Below are 21,144 nucleotides of genomic sequence, written 5' to 3'. Positions count from 1 at the left end.
ATGGAGGCTGAGAAGTCTCTTGATCGGCTTTCTGCAAACTGGAGATGTAGGGGAATTGCTGGTGTAAGTTCTAGTCTGAGCAGAGAAGAGCAATGTCCCAACTGGAAAGCAGGCAGAGTGTGAATTCACCTTTACGCCCTCCTTTCGTTCCATTCGGGTCTCCAGCAGACTGGATGAGGCCCGCTGACCTTGGGGAGGGCATTCTGCTTCACTTAGTCTACCAGGCAAATGCTGTCCAGGAACATGCTCACCCCAAACCATGTCCAACCAAATACCTGGGCACCCCTGTTTTAGTCAAGTTGACACATAAAATTAACCATCGCTATAATAAAGTGTTATTGCAACCCAGCCATGCTCGTTCATTTACATGGTGTCATTTATGGCTGCTTTCATGCTGAACAGCAGAACTGAATAGTTGAGACAGAGACCAAAAATATTTATAATCTGACTCGCTAAGAAAAAAGTTTGCAAACTGCCATTCTAAGAGAGTGCTTTAAAAATTTTAATATAAGTACACATCACCTAGGGTTCTTGTTAAAATGCAGACTTTGATTCAGTGGGTGGAGACCAAGAGTCTCCATTTCTGGCATGATCCCAGGTGAGACCAATACTGCTGGTCTGTAAACTGCATTCTATTTCTCGGTTTTTGTGCTTGTTACTGTTCCTGACGGCAGTGCTGGAAACTCCTATTTATACAAATTTCGTTTAGTTCCATCCAGTTTAAATCCTGTTACTTCTGTTACTTTTTCTAACTGTTCTAGCTTACTGTGATCTCTTCTTCATTGTACTTTACTTCACTTTTATGGCCTTTGAAAGTAATCTACATTGCCTTGTTGTTTGATTTTTTATTGTGTGACTATTTTAACTCCACCCTTCAAAGATTTAAATTCCCTCAAAATAGGGATCCTGTTATTTAGACACCTATCACCTATGATGCTCACATAATACCTTATATCTGGCAAATATTCTAAAATATATTTATTAAATTAATTACTGTTCCACACTTAGAAAAGACGATTATTGTCAACAGTGCCGTTACAATGATTGGGGTAATATTTTTATCCATTCACATATTTAGAATGAATTTATTTTTCTTTAATTGACTTTGATATATTTTAGTCGTGAAGATTATGTTTCTTCCAGAACAAAGACAGTTTTGAAGTAAAAATATAAATCTTTGTCATAATATATTAAATTAGATTATAGAGTTGAAATTTAAACTTGGTTTAAACCTTGAGATGAAAAGTGCCACTTAATTATGAACTGGCAAAGTGCTTATTGAGCAAGTTGTCTGGAGGCTGGAGAATTAGAAATGCAATGTTAATTTCACTAGTTTAATAATCTCATTTTCAGAATTTGCTTGAAGAGATATTGAGAAATTACAATAGCCAATCATGTATGAAAGTTTACAGACTATGAAGATGTCTTATTTTGCCACTAAGAATCACACCTTCTAAGCTTTTAAAGAGAATTAGGTGAATAGTTAAATAAGATGAGAAACTTCTGCAGTCATAAAACTAATCAGTTTATTTTGCTCTTCTAATCAATTTTAAATTTCTACCCGAATTATTTAAGTATATGCCAAGAATAATAATGGTATGAATATGAAGTGACTTTCAAAAATCCTGTTGAGATAAAAAATAATTATGTTTGGCATTTTAAGTCCTCAAAGCCACACTCTTTTTATATTTTACTTAAAAACAACTGTGATAATTTCACTATTTAATAGATTTTTAAGGTTAATAAATGCAAATAAACACCTTTTTAAAAATGTTGTGCCCAAGGAACAACTATAAAGAAATTTCATATGTAAAAAATTATATATCAGATTTGCATAAAATATCTGAGTTCTAAAACTCTTCAGGTGTCAATACATATTTTTCTTCTAAAAACACATTAATTTTGGCTTTAAAAATATATCTCTACTAATATTCTCATGTTAACGAGCAAACAGGATCAGAAGGAAAAAAGCCATCAAATGACTTGATGCATCACAATTTATCCACATGGTGGAGCCATGCGGCTAGATCCTGGAGACGCTGGCTTTATTATACTAACCATTTTAAAATAATTTATGGTAAATACAACCAACCAAATTTCCTGTTCTACATCCAGGTTTCTCCGGTACTATTAGCTTAGTGCCTTATTATCTCTCACTTAGCATTAGTGCAGCTTATTTCATTCCAAAGCTCCGGTTCGCCAACCTTGGCTGCACTTTAGAATCACCTGGGCAGTTTTAAGAAACCCTTTTGCTTGGGCCCTACCTGAGGCTAACTGAACAAGAATCTTTGCAGGGTGGGCTCTGAGTATCGGCAGGTTTCGAGGCTCCCCTTTAAAATCCAATCACTATATTTCTAGTGTCATCACCACCATCTCCCATCAAGTTCAACACACACAGAGACTCAGCATACACAATTACTTACAGGCTCCTAAACTCACCAGGTTTCTTCACACCACCAGGCGTGGGCTCATATCCCTATGAACACTAATTAATATTTATTGAATGGTTAAATGAATAATATAAAATGGCTCTTGACTTAACCACAAATGTTAGAGTTGAAAATTTTAGATAGAAAAGAAGTACAATATAGAAAAAGCTTTCAAATGTTTCTTTTGAATGGAATAAGTTGGCAGAACACAGTGTCTGCTTTAGAATATATTTAACATTTGTTGGTTAATCCTATGCCACATTCTGCACTCCAAGCCACCAAAAGGTAAGCAAACACTGGGAGTTGTTCCTTGCACAAGCTTTTTAGTTTGATATAGTCCCATTTATTCATTTTCCTTGCTTGGAAAATAAATGCAAAAATGAATGAATGGGACTATATCAAACTAACGGTCAAATTCATAGAATTTTCTCACTTTTCACTCATGTTAAATTTACCATTTAGAATTTTATAGCATGAACATAGAACAACATGTCTTCTAACCATGTCTTCTCTTGAACTCTTTATGCTACAACCATTGCATTCCTAGCATGTGATCTCATCCAGTGTTGACTGCCTGTCTTCCTTCCACACACTGCCATCAGCAGAGAGAATAGGTGAGGGGCTTGGGGAAGGGAAGGGCAAAAAACACTTCAATTTGTGTAGGAAATCATCTCAGGAGAGCATGGCATTACCACATTGATCAAAGGCAAGAGTAGTTTTAATCCAACCCCTGGATAAAAAGTACATCCACATTCAGAGGGCTGCAGTCACGTGGCATGGAACCTGTAGAAGGGAGGGGCAGTGGCACCAGGGGCCAGTAGTCAGGGGCACACAACGTAAAAAACACCCTTAGATACTAGACCAGAGGTGACACTGTGGTCAGAACAGATGTGAAGGAGAGCTCACTCACAAACCTAGACACATAGTTCAAGCCCAAGATTCAGCAATGGATTCTTGGTAACCCAGTCCTGAATTTGTCTTATATTTGATGATAATGTCAACCAACATCTGCTGCCTGTAAGTGCCATTGTGGCAGCCCAATCTCACTTGATCCCTTGAAAAGAAATGCTGTGTTGACATTGGGAGTTATCTACTCATCAGCTTGCCCTCCTGGAATAGGGACCAACTGTGGCATCCAGGACAACTCCATCAGCGCGAGTCCCAGAGTTCCTGGGAGTATTTGATTGACTTCAAACCCTGGGAAGAGAGTTGGAGTGTTCCCCAAAGTGAAGAAATGGGTACTGAAGCTCTTGTGGTTCATGATTTGAGCTCAGAGAACACTGTCTAGAGCAGTGGTTTTCAACCTTCCCAATGCCGCGACCCTTTAATACAGTTCCTCATGTTGTGTTGACCCCCGATTTCATTGTTACAAATTAAACATAATTAAAGCATACTGATTAATCACAAAACAATATGTAATTATATATGTGTTTTCCGATAGCCTTAGGCGACCCCTGTGAAAGGGTTGTTCGACCCCCAAAGGGGTCGCGACCCACAGGTTGAGAACCGCAGGTCTAGCGACACCACCAGCCATGGACCAGAGGATGCTTTAGGAAATTTATAGAAAGGCACTCCAAAGTGTGGAGCTCTTCTGGAGCTAGAAATATGCTGATTTTCGCATATGCTATAGTCTATTATTTTACTGTTTCAATTCTAACTTTATACAGTTTTAAGATTTTAGACTTGAAAATTAATTTATATTTGTTTATTGTTTAAACTAGTTCCCCTTTAAAATCCATGTACCACTTAGGACATAATGTTAATTGAAAACATTACTTTTAAAGTATCAATAATTTTTCAAGAGTTTGGTGTACTTTATCTGGAAAACAACAGATATGCCATGTCATTGGGATGAGAATTGATTCAGCTCCTGAAGCTACTCTCAATAAATAATGGTTCAATGTTTCTCTTACTCCTGTTTAAATACTCATATTTAATATTTGTATTTTCTAATTTTACATGAATGGCTCAGCTTATCTATAGTTTCTAATTAAAATAATATGTGGTTAATGAGTGTATTATCTCATTAAACTATTAGATTAACTTATATTTTGTAATAGTTTGCTATAATCATTCCCAATATTTTATTTGCTCCTAACAATAAATACAGGCCATATAATTAGCTGCCTTTGACAGATGACAAAATTAAGGTGAGTGACTTAAGGCTGTTCAAGGTTGTATAATTGGTGTTGCAGCCATGAATAGAAGTGGGCTTGCCGGACTCCTCATCTGATGCTCTCATGCTTGTAATAACTACCACGTGCTGTCCCCAGACACACCTGTCATGACTAAGTTCGTATTTATTCCAAGTCTTTTTCAATGTTCACTATGTCAAAAAAGATAACATGTCATTTTTCTTTTTTCTTGATGCCTCTATTGCTTCAAGGGAATATAGATTTAATATTCAATAGTGAATATTAAATACATCTATTAAACATGATATATGACAAGAAATCCTTCTCCTGCATTCAGGATTTTACTGTTACCCAACATTCTGAGTATGTGTCAAGGCAGTGGACACAGTGGATTCTCCTGCCAGTCACCTTTAACTACGTAAATATCTCAGCTTCTCAGGACTATAGACAAGAGAATCTTGCTCTATGTTTTCTTAATTCTGAATAAAGAACGGAAAGTATTGGTACCCTTACATGCTTAGTAACTGGTAAGTGAACTGGGCTTTATATTTTCAAATGATGTAGGCACAAGCTGCCCTCAGGGTTCTACCAGGGCTTCTTTTCACTCACTCCCTAAGTCCCAGAGAACTGATAGGCTCATTATGATCTCTTAGTTGTGCAGGCTGACTTCACACAGTTATGGGGTGGTATAGCATAATGGGGAACACAAGACTCTTGCTTCATTATTTACTAATTGCGGGTTTTGGTCAATCCACCTGTTTTATGCCCATGTGTACTCACATCAACATGTAGGTTTTTAAATACAGAATGTTTCAAATGAAATAAGTTCACACTCTTGTTTAGTGACTCGAAGACTTTGCTTCTTTGGTATTTTATTACCAAAATATCCAAGGTCCTTAACAATGGCTTTATGATAGTCCATGTTCATCTGTAGAAGGTTGAGGAAGAAGCAAATTCAGTGAGAACTGGGAACAGAAGTTCAATATTCTATACTATTGCTTTCTAGTCCTTTCTTCCTTCCCATTTTTTTATTATAAAAGTTCAGTTTTAAAAATATTGTCTCCCACAATATCCAATGTGTAAAGGAAGAAGAGACATGGAAGGTAATGGCATACATTAGAAAAATAGATGAAAGCTTTTACTATGACTTTTTTTATTTGTTCATGCACTTCAGATTCCCTCAGGAACATGGTGCTACTGGCTAAACCCTCTGCAGAACATGTGTGCAGTTAAAGTAGTGCAGCCCACTCTGTCTTTATGGCCCTGTTCCTCACGTCCACCTCACAACCACTACAATTATTAATTCATATCTGAATTTATTAAAGGTTTGAAGAATACTAAGAGCAATGGAGAAAGAATCATCAGTGAGTATGTTAGATATGGCTTTCCCAGAACCCAAAGGGAAAGCACCCAAGGATTTTCACCTTTCCTGAGGGGCCTCCTGGGAAGGTGTCTCCATTCTCAACCTCATTCTATCTCCAGATTTCTAAGAGTTTCTCCTTCGCAACCTCTCAAACTACTGTGAGAAACTTTCTACCTCATCCACAAGGATTAATTTTATTCCAGAATCTATTTTCTCTTCTCCTAAAATTCTGTTCTTTCAACGGGGACTCATGAAGGACAATTCAGATTAAACATTCACACTGCAAATCTCATAGAAAGATCTAGAATGGGAGTGGCCTTTCCAAACTTAGTCTCTAAAAGTCTCCCAAATGGTGTGAGTTGCAGATGGGTATCTTTACTCTTACTGTTCAGTGAGTACCTATTGAATCATACACACATGCACACACACACACACATACACACACATGCACACACACGCGCATACACACACACACACTCATATACACCCCCCTCTACCAGGGCAAATATTAAGGAGAGACTAAGCCCATAAAGAAAAGAATTTTCTTTCTTGTAATTTTCAAGGCCGCCATTATACAAAATTTTTCCTAGTATTGTCTTTTCATGTAACCCCCATCTCCAACTTGTGTTTCCTAAAGCTACTAGTGCAACCAAAGAACTTGCATGCATATATGCATAACTCATTGACACAGACAATGGAGTGGTGCAGGCCTGGGCAGGGGTTTGGAGTAGAGGGTGGGAATGGGAAGGGGACATAAGTAATACTTTCAAAAATAAAGATTTAAAAAAATAGGTATAACTAATTCATGTTTCTTATGGCTGCTTTCTTAGCTGTATATGACCAAACCAAAATATGAATATCATCACTTTTAATTAATGCAACATTATTCTTTTCTCAGGTTTTGAGGGTCAAATGGCAGTGGAGGCGAGAAATAAAAGAAAAGGCTTCATTTTTGATAGTTAACAACTGTAGGATGGAATTGTTTTGGTTAATGTACTTATGGAGATACTATTTGAAGTAATAGCCAAATAAAATTAGTGTTTTAAAACTATTGGAAGCTTGAAACTCTTTGTGTGCTTGACAGTGTAAGGTAAGCACTAAACTTGATATTAAATTATAGGTATGCAACTAAAACTTAACACAAATGTGGTAAAGGGGAAGGAGCAATTATTTGCATTTTGTTAAAGGATAAACTTGTTTAATGATAACTTTAATTGTTGAAATAACAGTAAAGAAGCAATATGTTGTTTGAAATAAAGTTAGATATTGCAAACCTGCTATATTGAAGAATATTTTCTATGAACTTCCTTTTTGTAAAAATGTTATAATTTTTTTTTTTTGTTAATCCTCACCTGAAGATATTTTCCACTGATTTTTAGAGAGAGTGGAAGGAAAGGGGAGAGACAGAGAGAGACACATCAATTGGTTGCCTCTTGCACCAGGCTAGGGATCAAACCTGCAACCAAGGTACGTGCCCTTGACCAGAATCAAACCTGGGACTCTTCAGTCCTTGGGCCAACACTCTATCCACTGAGCCAAACCAGCTAGGGCAAAATATTACTTTTACAGAATTTACCAGATGACCAAAAAAAATATGCAGGAGTACCGAGGGCACAGGAAAAACCCATTTATTTCCAGACATTTCACACGTACCGGTACAGTGACTCAGGGGAGTCTGTTTCTCTCCAAATCCTGAGCCTCCCAATACGGAGGAAGCTTTCCCTTTATACCCCTTTGGTTTCTTTGTCCCCCAAATATGGATCATACTTCTGGACCTTTCGCAGGCTTTGCAAAAAGCCCCATGTGCTGGGATGGGGGCAGTGGGACCACATCTCAAGGCCTGGCCTGACGCCAGCACTGATAACTCTGCCTGGGGATGGTTTATGGCCTCTCTAAAATGGGAGTAGTATTTTGGGTAAACAGGTCTTGCAGGACCAGAGAATTAAAGGGGCAGTGACTAGATTCAGATTGCTAGGTCCCCCTCCCCAAGTCTCATTTTTTCCATCATTACTATTTATTTAATTCTGACATATAAAAACATAAAAGGAGAAAGAATATTGACCAGGAAAATGCAAAAGAATTATGTAATTATAATGCCAGGTTATATCTAATTTTCCCATAGCAAGTAAGACAAATCCTTGAAATTTGGGCAAAATGAAACCTAAATTTTATACTTGGCCAGAGAGATATAAAGATCCTTTGATATCATATCATCTGTTAAACTTTTTTTTAAAGAAATGTAACATAAAATTATTGAACTTGAAATTTTCACCTTAAGTTTGTATTCTGGGTCAAGTTTAGCTATAGTTTGATTATTTACTAAGCTATTGACTTCATAAATTTATATTTGTCTCTCAGTGTTTGCAATAACTGTGTACATAAGCTATCTTCTCTTCTCTTGCATTAATACATTTTTGTGTGAAAATCTCTTGTCCTTTTATGGATATATATTAATTATGACTGAATCTAATTTAAGTGTTTTGCAGACAAAATTTTCAAATTTTAACTTTCTGGCCTGTAGTTTACATAGTCTAAGCAGATGCTCTTTTAAATGGTTTGGACTTATTCATAAGATGGAATAGCATGACTTTTGGTGCAAAGTAAAGCACCCAAAGATATATACATCTTGTAAAAATAAGTAACAGACTAAAATCCAATACCCTTTCAAGCCTATATCCTGCGCTATTTATTAATGTAGTTAATTAATACATGTTAAGCCGAAACCGGTTTGGCTCAGTGGATAGAGCGTCGGCCTGCGGACTGAAAGGTCCCAGGTTCGATTCCGGTCAAGGGCATGTACCTGGGTTAAGGGCACCTCCCCAGTAGGGGGTGTGCAGGAGGCAGCTGATCGATGTTTCTCTCTCATCGATGTTTCTGGCTCTCTGTCTCTCTCCCTTCCTCTCTGTAAAAAAATCAATAAAATATATTAAAAAAAATTAATACATGTTAAGCACTTATAAAAGTGTCTGGCATATAATCCAAACACAAGAACTGCAAGGCTCAAGGATTTGTGATTCCCCTTGGCCCATAGTCATAAAACGATAATTTTGAATGATTGCAGTGGTTTTCTATTTAAGCATTATTTGGAGAGCTTTAAAAAGTCTCTAAGTTTAGGCTTCACCCTCAGTGGTATACATAAAATTCTTTTGGAAGATTTCTCTGCTGGCAAGCTTAGGAAATTTTTTTTTTAATATATATTTTTATTGATTTCAGAGAGGAAGGGAGAGGGAGAGAGAGATAGAAACATCAATGATGATAGAGAATCACTGATTGGCTGCCTCCTGCACACACCCTACTGGGGATTGAGCCTGCAACCTGGGCATGTGCCCTTGGCCAGAATCGAACCCAGGACCCTTCAGTCAGCAGGCCAATGCTCTATCTATTGAGCTAACCCGGCTAGGGCAAGCTTAGACAATTCTTAAAAGCATACAGCCACTGCACATTTTGTAGCTATAAAGTAGATTTTATGACATTTGAGTTCAGAAAACCAACAAAAATTTATAGGTCAAATAAGTCGCCTATTCTTGATACTTAAAGTTAGATTCAAGAAATATATTACCTAACCAATATATTTAGTGGACCATCACATTTTTACTAGCCTCATCCACTCTTTCTAATATCACCACAGTTTCTCTAGTGCAGTGATTTTCAACCTTTTTCATCTCATGGCACACACAAACTAATTACTAAAATTCTGCAGCACACCAAAAAATATTATTGCCAATCTGACAAAAAATGTAGGTATAATTTTGATTCATTCACACCAGACAGCGGGTTCACTGACCAACCAGAGAAAATTTCTCTGATATTTTACATCTCTAACTGGAAAAATATTCAAAATGTATTGTTATATTATTTTCAAAGTTATTTATAAAGTTACAGAAATACATGTGGAAGGTATGAGTTGTAAGAGCAAGAATTTGTTGGAGGGAAAAATACAAACCCTGAATTTGCTAAATGACAATTGATCCAGAGTGACAAGAAAAATATTTTTGGCTATGCAGAACCGTACCATGTTTTCTAATTGCATTTAGTGTTTTTTTTTTTTTTTTTTTATCACATCCTTCTTTAACTTAGGAGAATGAGAATACAAATCTCTGCCTTGTTTGGATGTTACCCACTGAAGAACGAACATTAATTAATAGTTAATGGATTAACAATTCAAGTATCCTGTCTGGTTCCAAAAATACTCTTAAAGGTGGGAAAGCCATATTAACTGCAGTCAGCTGTAATAGCTAGCTGGTTCTGCTGATCCCATATCATAGGATTTTTGCTTTGCAAGGGGCTCTGTAAGTCATCTGGCCTGAACCTCCAATTGAGGCTACTTAAGGGAAGTTTCTGGAGACTTCAAAGGCTTCATACGACCGCATATTTGCCCGGACTACTTATTACAGCTAAACCCTCCAAGGCTTTTGAATGTACCCATGCACTGAAGAAATTATTCAGCTTGCTGAAGGTCACTTATTAAAATGTGGCTCTCGGCTACTAGGAGAGAAAGGAAAGTGCAGAAGGTGAGGAGAGGCTGGAGGAAGCTCGGGTGTTAAGGAAACGCAGCTCTGCCCAGGCTGTCGGCTTGGGTGTGCAGGGACGATTTTATACGCAATTGGCAGGCAGCCAATCTACCAAGAGATAAGGTACACATGGTTGTCACACATAAACATGATGTTACTATATTCTTCCAAGTTATGGAATTGTTTTGTGATTTTCTTTAGCCTTTTTTTTCCCCAGGAAATCTTTGGGTTTGAAGAATTTTGCCTTAAAAAAGAAAGTATAGCATGGCTGGTGTGGCTCAGTGGTTGAGCACTGACCTATGAATTAGGAGGTCACAGTCCAATTCCTTGTCAGGGCACATGCCCCGTTTGGGCTCTATCCTCAGTAGTGGGCATGCAGGAGGCAGCCAATCAATGATTTTCTCTCATCATTGATGTTTCTATCTCTCTCCCCCTTCCTCCTCTCTGAAATCAATAAAAATATTTTAAAAAATTTATGAACGGAATATCATAGCTATTTACTATTATGTGTGATGCTTATAAAACCGAGACCCAAAGGTTCTAGTTTTGCATTGGTGTAGCATTTCAAGAACACCCCAAAAGGGATTCCAATCTTCTCACATATCCTGTCTCTCCTGGAGCCCCTTAAGTTTCCTTGAATCCATGCTCCATCCTCCTGCGCTTCCCCACGTGGAGCATAGCAGACACTTCACCACCTCCTACCACATTCAGCCTCCTGCGAAAGGTAGTTAGTCTTTCATTGTTTTTATGGAGTGGATTTTGAACTCTCTGTCGGAGAGCAGGAGCAGCAGAAGCTAAATGGTACATATCCAAATGCACTTCCCCTGGGGGATTGGTGTGGGCCACGAGACAGTGAGGGAAAGGGTGCCCATTTCACTCATAAAGTCTTGTCCCACTGGAGGTTATGTAAATTGGCAAACATTACTTCCCTAGATATGCAGTCTCCTCAAATAGCTCTGTGGTTTTCATGCACCAATGACTAACATTTGAACCAAACAGACCATAAGTTAATTCAACAATTTTCAACTCATAAATGCTCTGATTGGTCAAGCACAGAGTTGATGCCTCATGATGTCTATTAGCACTGCTACTAACTTGCATTGTGATTTGTGTCCAACAATGAAGTAAGGCTATATTCATATGAGGAACATTATGGGTAGAAAGGAGACATCACAAAGGGCTGCACCCGTACATCAGATTATGGAGTAAATAAAAACAGACAACATTGGGGGAATGTGAGTTGTCTTGTGTGTGACTCTTCCTCTAGTACTCTGATGTGCTTTTTGGGGAGCAGAAACAGGACCCATTTAGACAGACAGTTTGGATGTTACCTGCCCCGTTCTCTCTACATTCTCTCCTCCTACGTTACATGGGGATTGGGTATTCATCACATTTACAGCTAAATTATCAAATTTTTAAAAAGTGATTCCTGTATTTATTTTGGGGTCACAGGAAAGATAGTCTTTATCTAGGAAAAAGGGGAATTAAAATTAGTATGGTTAATAGCAATTTACTATTTTCCTCTTTATAATCCTTTAAAAACAAGTTTGGATTTCTCTCTAGACCTTAGATATATCTGACATTGTCAAAGCTTATGGTATACACATATGAAAGGAGAGTTCCAGAGACAATTTGAATATGTCTACCGAAGGAAAATTTGAAGGCATCTGTTTGTTTTTGAGACTGCCTACAAAAGCTATTAAGAAACCAGTGGATGAATTTTGGTTCTGATTAGGCTAATAGAGATTTTGAGACAACTTGCTTCTATTTTTGTATATTTGATAGATTACTATTAAATTGGGGGGGGGTGGTGTTTTGGTATTGCAAAGAATGTCACATTATTATTATTATTATTTTATTTTATTTTTTAAAAAAATCCTAACCCAAGGATTTTTAGAGAGTGAAACAGAGGGCGGAGGGAAGGAGAGAAACATTGATGTGAGAGAGACACATCGATTGGTTGCCTCCCACATGCACCCGATGGAAACTGCAAACCAGGTATATGCCCCAGACCAGGAATCAAACCCAAGACCCTCGAGTGTTCAGGCTAATGCTCTAACCAGTTAGCTACACTGGCTAGGGCCAGAATGTCACTCTTTTTTTTTTTTTTAAATGTATTTTATTGATTTTTCACAGAGAGGAAGGGAGAGAGATAGAAAGTTAGAAACATCAATGAGAGAGAAACATCGATCAGCTGCCTCCTGCACATCTCCCGCTGGGGATGTGCCCGCAACCCAGGTACATGCCCTTGACCGGAATCGAACCTGGGACCTTTCAGTCCGCAGGCCGACGCTCTATCCACTGAGCCAAACCGGTTTCGGCGGAATGTCACTCTTGAGAGCCCAGGGAAACAACCTTTTAAATTAATATGGTTATCCGAGGAGGTCTTCCTAAGTGTTCTGTATAGTAGCTATGCTCAGGGACCATTCTTTATTATCACTCAAGAGGACACAGCCTATGTGTGTTATGGGGCAGTGAAGGCAGTATAAAAGAAAGTCGCAGTTTTATAAAAGAATAAAGGAAGCCGACTGACTGAATGGAATTTTAGAACAAGTTGTACCCATTGATACATCTGGTTCATAATTAGCAACTTTTGATCTATGGTTCTTTCAGATCAGTTTAATTTTTTTCTGGCAGTACTGTAGCTGAGTTAGTTGCATAATTATTTACTATGGCTATAGCTTTTTTATATCACCAACTGTCTTCAGAATTTGGTAGATATTGTTTACCCTTTGCCCTGTGTATTCAATTCAATTTAACACATGTTTACAGAACACACATGCAATAAATACTAGAAAACCAGAGTGAAACAAAAAATAGTAGAGGAACTGATTACTTGATGTCCTTTAAATGCATAAAAGATAGTAATTAGAACTGTACCTTTCCCTGTATTCATTCAAAGTAGTTAGTGTGTATTGTCAATTTTCAGAGTTTTTGTTTTTATAGAGTCAGTTTGGGTTTGTGAGTGGGCTGCTAAGATGTCCAGGAGGAAGCCCATATTGGATTTATAAGAAGAGTCGCATTGGTGGCTTATCGCTGTTTTACCGGCATGTCAGCTTTCTTTTTACTCAGAATGCTCTTATTTGGCTAGCAGGTCTGTTTGTGTACCTCAGCCTGGCCCCAGGACCTCAGGGGTCTCCGTCCTCTTGTGCTGGTTCTTAGAATTTGCTCCCACAGAGTCACTTGGATCGTGCTGCCTGCCAGTGACTCTGCCTCTCAGAAAGATCTCAAGGCTCCATACTGACCCAGGAAGCCCTGGGACTCTGAGCTGCCAAGCCTTGTCCTGTCCAGGCCTGACAAGTTATATTCTCTTCTGCAATCACAAGTGTGACTTGGAAATTGGTGTTTTTGCATACTTGTATGTGTGAATGCAGTGCCTTCTAGCCACTAGCACATGAGCATATAGCAGTTTTAGGGGGCTGGTTCTCTGCTTCATTTCCCAGAATGTAGTACCATATAGATTTTCTGAGAAATGTGTGTGTAGCAGGATAATATACCAATTTTTGTCCTTTTTGTTTTCTGTTCTTATGCTATGCTGTGATGTTGCCCTTCTTGAGAGACAATGATGCCAGATAGTGGGATGGGCAGGCTGAATACAAGGGATTAGCAGCAATAACCCTGCCAGGGAAGCCACCCTCTTTATCCACTACTCAGGTCTCTTTTGCTGAGCTTTAAGTAACACAGGGGATCTGAATGCTAAGTACCCGATTCTAAATTATTTCGGTAGCAAACCAGCACTGTCCAAAAAGAATTTGGAAATTTGATAAATGTGAAATACACTTTTATAAGTTAAGAGACACCTCCAAAAGTATCTCTTTCCTGTTAGTGTGCCATTGCTTTTGCACTTTTTGTGACTTGAACCTAAAAATAGTTTTCTCTTGCAAAGACAAAACAAGAAGTTGCAAAGCCAAATTTTTAAAAAATATTAGAAAACTGTCATTCTATCCTTAACATTTAAAAATGTTCCTTTCTAAACTGGTGGCCAAAAAGTAATCTCTAGATTAGTTGGTATAAGAAAGTCAAGAAAGTCACTCTAATAACTTCATTCTAATTCTTTCTAGGGCTTTTATTTTAAAGTCTTTAAATTATTCTTTTCTGAATTCTGCACTTATTTTATTGATGTTTTGACATTAGAGTATTAACATTTTGATGTGATTATTAGTTGTTTATTAAATATTTATTAAATGTGGAGTGATATGCTGAATATGGTTTTCCATATTTGCTGATAAGCATTTTACATATATCTATATTTATACATCTCATATTACACAAGCAGGCATAATTTTGGTATCTGAGATCGCACACAGCCTAAGTTAAAAAGCTGTTATGATATCTGAAAACAACTATTGATGAAAAGTCTTCACTTGTCTACCTATTACCTCTCAAACACTGACCTATTTTGAAAAATTAGTTGTTTTCTATTATTTTCTTAAATTTTCTAATAATTGATAAAATCTAGAGTAATGAATAGGTTGGTGTATAATCCTGAAAAAATATTTCTAATTTGAGTAAAACTGGTTAAATGCACAGAACAATGCTGTCTAATCTCTCTATATAAAAGCCTAAGCGACCGAATGACTGGTTGACCTGTTGCTATGATGTTCACTGACCACCAGGGGGCAGATGCTCAATGCAGGAGCCTCCCTTGGTGGTCAGTGTACTGCCACAGCCGGCCAACCTCCCGTGATCCCTCCTGCGCCCCCCGCCCCCCCCCCCCCCCCAGCCAGGCCTCTAGTCTATTATAAAATAGATGAAATTAATATAAGAACCAGATTTCTGCATATGTAGGAATGAAAGTGACTTGTAAGATGTTGAAGCAAGCAGCAACAAATAATTTATGGTACATTACATCATGTTTAACTTATTAAAGCAATAAATATTTTTAGAACTCCCATTGTATACAAATTGCTTGTCTTAGGTGCAGTAGGAACCAAAGACGAATCAGATGTAAATTCTACACTTAAGGATTTATAATTTAGTGGGGAAGAAAAGACCATAAGTAGCTATAATGGAGGCTCAAAAATCTTGAGATCTGAAGAGAGACTGATTTTCAGGGTAGCTGAAAGGAGACAGAGCAACTCTCCAGAGGAAGTCGATTTTAGCTGGTCCTTAATGAATGAGAAAGATTTTAGTCTCACAAAAAAGGATAGGGTATGTAGGTAGAAAAAATAATAGCAAGGACAAGGTTCTTGAGGGAACACAGGACAAATCTGATTTAGAAGTGGTACTAGATATATAAGCATTTCTCAAAGATTTTTTTCTGCATGGAAAGTTTTACCACATTAATAATGGTGATTCTATGTTGCTTTTCAGGATCAATTCAGACTTGATTCTTTAACTAAGGCATCTCTTTTGATTATAGCTCCCAGTGAAATTAATTCTATTTGCAATCACAAGCACATGCCAGTTTCTCAAGTATGGTGCTATGTCAGGGAGTCATTAATTCATTTATTCTTTTTGTCAATATTGATATTAGTGGCATTAAGCTTTAGGCAGCAAAAATAAAAATAACTTATTTATATCAAATGGGAGAGATTAGTTAAAACAATATGAGTTAATATTTTATGTTATCAATAAAATATATGAGCAATTATTTATTCAATATATTTTGGCTTTATGTTTTATATCTGGGATCCTACTTATACGCTGTCTATATCAGATCTATAGGCATTTTTTTAGTGATTTCTTATATTACTTATATATTTAGCTTGAATTCCCTCTACCTGTCTCCCCAAATTTGATAAGTATTCAATTTGTTTTATTCTAATTATTCTATGGCTTGATTATTCATAACATGTAACATTCTTGCACCTTTACTGCATCAAGGCTAAATAGCAGGCAGTTCAGTATTGATTTCTTGTTTATTCATCTTCCTTGCTGATATCATGGTGCTAATATTTGGGACTCCTTTTTTCTCCTCCAATGCTGTAATTCCCCCACAGTAGGGTAAGACACTTTCTGCCACTGTGAGCAGTGCAGACACTGGTTTTAGATCGGCGAACTATATATTGGTAGCAGGTGCCTTATGTGCCCCATGTCACATGCCCTCAGCCTGCCTCAGGCTTGAGCAAAAATCTACGTGGACAGTTTCTATGCACAGCTCTACTTCTAGTGCCTCTCAGCTTTTCTACTTTAAGCCTTTTGCAAGCATAGAACTATTGAGCCAGGAACAGGGCGGTATGGAACTGCCAGGGAGTTAATGCCTGGAGCAACCTTCAACTAGTGGAGGACAGGAGTTGCTGGATCAGCCTCATCCTCCTGTCTGTCAAGGGACAACTCTAAAGTCAGGTTTATCAGGGCTCCAGGTTTATGGAGCCCCCGTTGTCCATGATGTTAACCAGCCCCCTAGCATAACCTTTACTGACTATCTCCCCCCCCCCCAACCCAACCCGTCTCACCTTCCACTCCCTCATTCCTGTTTCAGGGGACTCACCTCCCAAATAAACCACCTGCATCCAAGCCAAGGTCTCAGGCTTTGCTTTGTGAAGGAACAACAACAACAAAAAAATCACCATTCCTAAAAAGAATTGGGTACTTTAAAATATCAAGGTTAGGTAATGAGGTGACTAGAGAACTTACATCTGGGCCCCTCGATAGAAAGCTGAGATGGGAAAACCTGAGCCCTGAGTATGTGAATGGACTGTCATCAAAATGCTAATTTGTAAATCAGTTGTTTTAAATGTGGAATGTATTTCCTCATGGAAAAACACAATGGCGGCTATGTTTCCAAATAACAGAAATGAATTAAGTGCACAAATAACTAAAAAAAAGTAATAAATGTAATTTATCTTGTTTTATGGAATCGCATTGTATTAGTTTGCATGAGCTGCCATAATGAAATACCACAGACTGGTGGCTCAAACAACAGAAATGTATTTTCTCACACTCTTGGGGGCTAGAAGTCTGAAACCAAGGTCTTAGCATGGTTGGTGTCTTCTGAGGTCTCTCTCCTTGGCTTGTACCTAATGGCTGTCTCCTCTCTATGTGGTCACCTGTTCTTCCCTCTATACATGTCTGTGTCCAAATCTCCTCTTCTTATAAGAACAGTCATATTGGAATATGTCCCTCCCTAACGACCTCATTTTGGCTTAATTGCCTCATTAAAGACCCTGTCTCCAAATACTAGTAAATTTACATTGTGAATTACTTGGAGCTAGGAATTCAAATACAAATTTGGGGGTAAAGACACAGCTCACCCTATAACAAAAAGTATATAGTTACAAAGTATTTGAGACATGTAAATAAATAATGAAATCCCAATGAAATCCCAATTCAACATAAGAATTAGGACATTGTAAAGATCTTTGCAACCACTGTGTGCTCCTTCCTCTCTCATCCCCCTTCTTCCCTCTAAGGAGTAAAGACCACCCTGAATTTTGTTTACCAATTACTTGCCTTTTAATAGATAAACCACATATGCATATGTACTTAATACACTGAGGTTCTGGGGGTTTTATAAAAATAACATCATTTTGTATATAGTTTTATGTGATTTTATTTTCCCTCTCAATCTTGTGTCTAAGATTCATCCATAGTGAATATGAAGATATGGTTCGTTCATTTCACTCTTGTATAATATTCTATTAGGTGACTATATACGTATGTAGCTATTCATTCTTTGTTTGATAGGATTTAGCTTGTTCTCAGGTGTTACAGTTACTAACCATGCTACTCTTGTATATATTTCTTTCACACATGTAAGACAGATGCTCTATACCCAGGAGTGGAATTACTGGGTTGTAGGAGATGATTATTCACCTTAACAGGACAAAATCGTTTGACAAAGTGATAGTGCCAGTGTATCTTCTCACCAACAGTGTCTAAGATTTCTCAATGATTTGTACTGTGACTAATACATAATATTAACAGGTTTGTAAATTTTGCCAAAGTAGTAGATGTCAAATAATACAAAGTTCTGTTTTTAATTTATGTTTTCCTGACAATTAATAATTGTTATGAGTCTTTTTTTCTTTTCTTTAAAAAATATATTTATTGATTTCAGAGAGGAAGGGAGAGGGAGAGAGAGATAGAAACATCAATGATGAGAGAGAATCATTGATCAGCTGCCTCCTGCATGCCCCACACTGGGGATCTAGCCCTCAACCCAGGCATGTGCCCGGACAGGGAATAGAACCGTGACTTCCAGGTTCTAGGTTGATGCTCAACTACTGAGGCACCCCTGTTGGGGGCTGAGTCTGTTTTTTTTATGTTTATGAGCTATTGATGTTTTCTAAAAATATGCTTTCATTTCTTTTTATATTTTGGATAATTTTTTCTAGTGCATCTTCTTGTTATTTATGAGTTTTCCTCTGTACCTGGATGCTAACTTTTTTTGCCCATATTGTTAAAAATATCTTCTTGTAGTTTGTAGTCTACTTTTATTTTCTTTATGTGTATTTTGATGATCAGAAAAACAAATTTAATCCTCACCCAAGGAAATGTTTTCATTAATTTTAAATGGTTTTTCAAAAATTGATTTCAGAGAGAGAGAGGAATGGAGAGAGAGAAAGAGATAGAAACATCAATGAGAAACATCAAACGTCTTCCTCCTGCACGCCCCCTACTTGGAATCGAGCTTGCATCCTGGGCCTGTGGCCTGACCAGGAATAGAATCTGCAATTGTAGGTCTATGGGAATGCAGGATGATGCTCCCACCTGACCAGGGCATAATTTATTTAGTTTAATGTAGTTAAATTTAACAATCTCTTCCTTTATAATTATTTTTGTGTATTGCTCAAAAATTCTTCCCTATTATGAAGTTATAATTTTCTCCTAAACCTTTCTGGTATGGATACTGCTTTTAATGTCTTGTTTAAGAAATCCTTTCCTGTCCTGATGTCATAAATATATTTTATCTAAAATTTTTATGGTTTACCCTTCACATTTATATTTTTATTCCTTCGGTAATGGATTTTGGGGTATGGTATGAAGTAGAAACCTAATTCATTTTCCTTCTACATGGATAAATAAATTATTCTATCAATGTTAGAATAAAGCTACTCACTGTGCTTTTGTGTCTACTGATAAGTATTCCAATTGGAACTAAAACTTTAGAAAAAGGAGGAAGTCTATAAGCAGTTATAAGAATATTAGTATATAAATGCTCTGTAGCCTGCTGGCTATGACGAAGAAGGAAGTGATAAGTCTTTTTCAATGTTATAGTGAAAGGAAGATGATAGAAGAAATAAAACAAACAAAAACTAAATGCATGTCCAGTTAGGGCAAAGACATATAGGACATTCACAAGCATGAATGTGGGGCCAGGAACCAGCAGACCTTAACTTAAAATCTGTGTGCTTTTATGAAGTCCTTCATGTATTGTCCAGTCTAATACTTTCATTTTGTCAGACATACATGTAAGACAGAGAATGAGTGACTCCCCAAAGATACATGGTGAGTTTGGGGCAAAGCTATAATTATAGTCAGGTTAGACTTGCGAGGGTAGTAGACCTTTTACTAAGTAAAAATGACAGGGACATACATGTTTTTTGTTTTTATCCATCAACACAGTTGAAGACTTTTTTTGACTATTTTTTTTCTAAATGTATATAAATGTAAATTGCTAGCCTGATGCAAAATAATGCATTTTGAAGATTGTATTTGTTATGCCTATGCCAAAAGGTAAGTTTAAGCCTAAAAATAATTTCTTTTATCATATTCCTAGCATGAGCAGATTTCCTCTTTAAAGCATATCAGTTTGCTTCACTGTGGAAGACATAAGCAATAAAATACTTCTCTCTTGATAAACAAGTTGAACTTTCTCACCTCCAGTTAGCATTAAGAGTTTTGTTTGACTACTGACAGATAATAGTTTGAGGATAGCATACAAGAGTAACCAAAATGCACATGTTTAGCTTCACTAGATTTCTTTAATAGTGATAAAATGTTACAAAACTCACAAGCTATGATCCATATATTTATGACTTGAGCTTCTATAACTTTATTTTCCCTTGTGGGAAAAGAGACAATAGCTTTAGTAATATGTTTTATAGATAGAATTTTCATTCTTTTACAAAGATGTTCTGTCTAGCTTGTGGCTTACAGCACTTGGCTGCCTGGAAATTATTTCTCAGACTATTTGCAAAAGTGACTTTTCCTTTATTGATATACATCAGAAGTTAAGAAATCTGGAGAGAAGTTCTTCCTTTCTTCTTAAAAACAAAATTATTTTGCAAATGGCTAGTGAGCCATCCACTTCTTAGGTTTATAAATTGTATATAAATTGTTTCTTAATTTTTTTGCATCCCTAAAACTGGGCCATATCTTTTTTTTTTTTAATCCTCACCCAAACATCCATTTTTAGAGAGAGTGGAAGAGAGAGGGAAAGACAGAGAGAAATATTGATGTGAGAGAAACACATCAATTGGTTCCCTCCTGCACGAGCCCTGGAGCCTGTAACCAAGATACATTCCCTTGACTAGAATCGAACTCGGGACCCTTTGGTCCACAAGACGATACTCTATCCACTGAACCATACCAGGAAGTGACTATATCTTAACATTGTTGCTGTATTGGAAGGCATACCAAAACCATAAAATGAGAACAGATATTTTATGGGGAAGTAAAGAACAGGGTGAAGTAAAAAAAAAAAAAAAAAAAAAAAAAGGAATGTTACTGGTAAGAATTTACCTTTAAAGACTTTAAAAAATATATATATTTTATTGATTTTTTACAGAGAGGAAGGGAGAGGGATAGAGGGTTAGAAA

This window comes from Myotis daubentonii, chromosome 4 (assembly GCF_963259705.1).
Source record: "Myotis daubentonii chromosome 4, mMyoDau2.1, whole genome shotgun sequence".
Taxonomy (NCBI): Eukaryota; Metazoa; Chordata; class Mammalia; order Chiroptera; family Vespertilionidae; genus Myotis; species Myotis daubentonii.
This window is presented reverse-complemented; position numbering follows the sequence as displayed.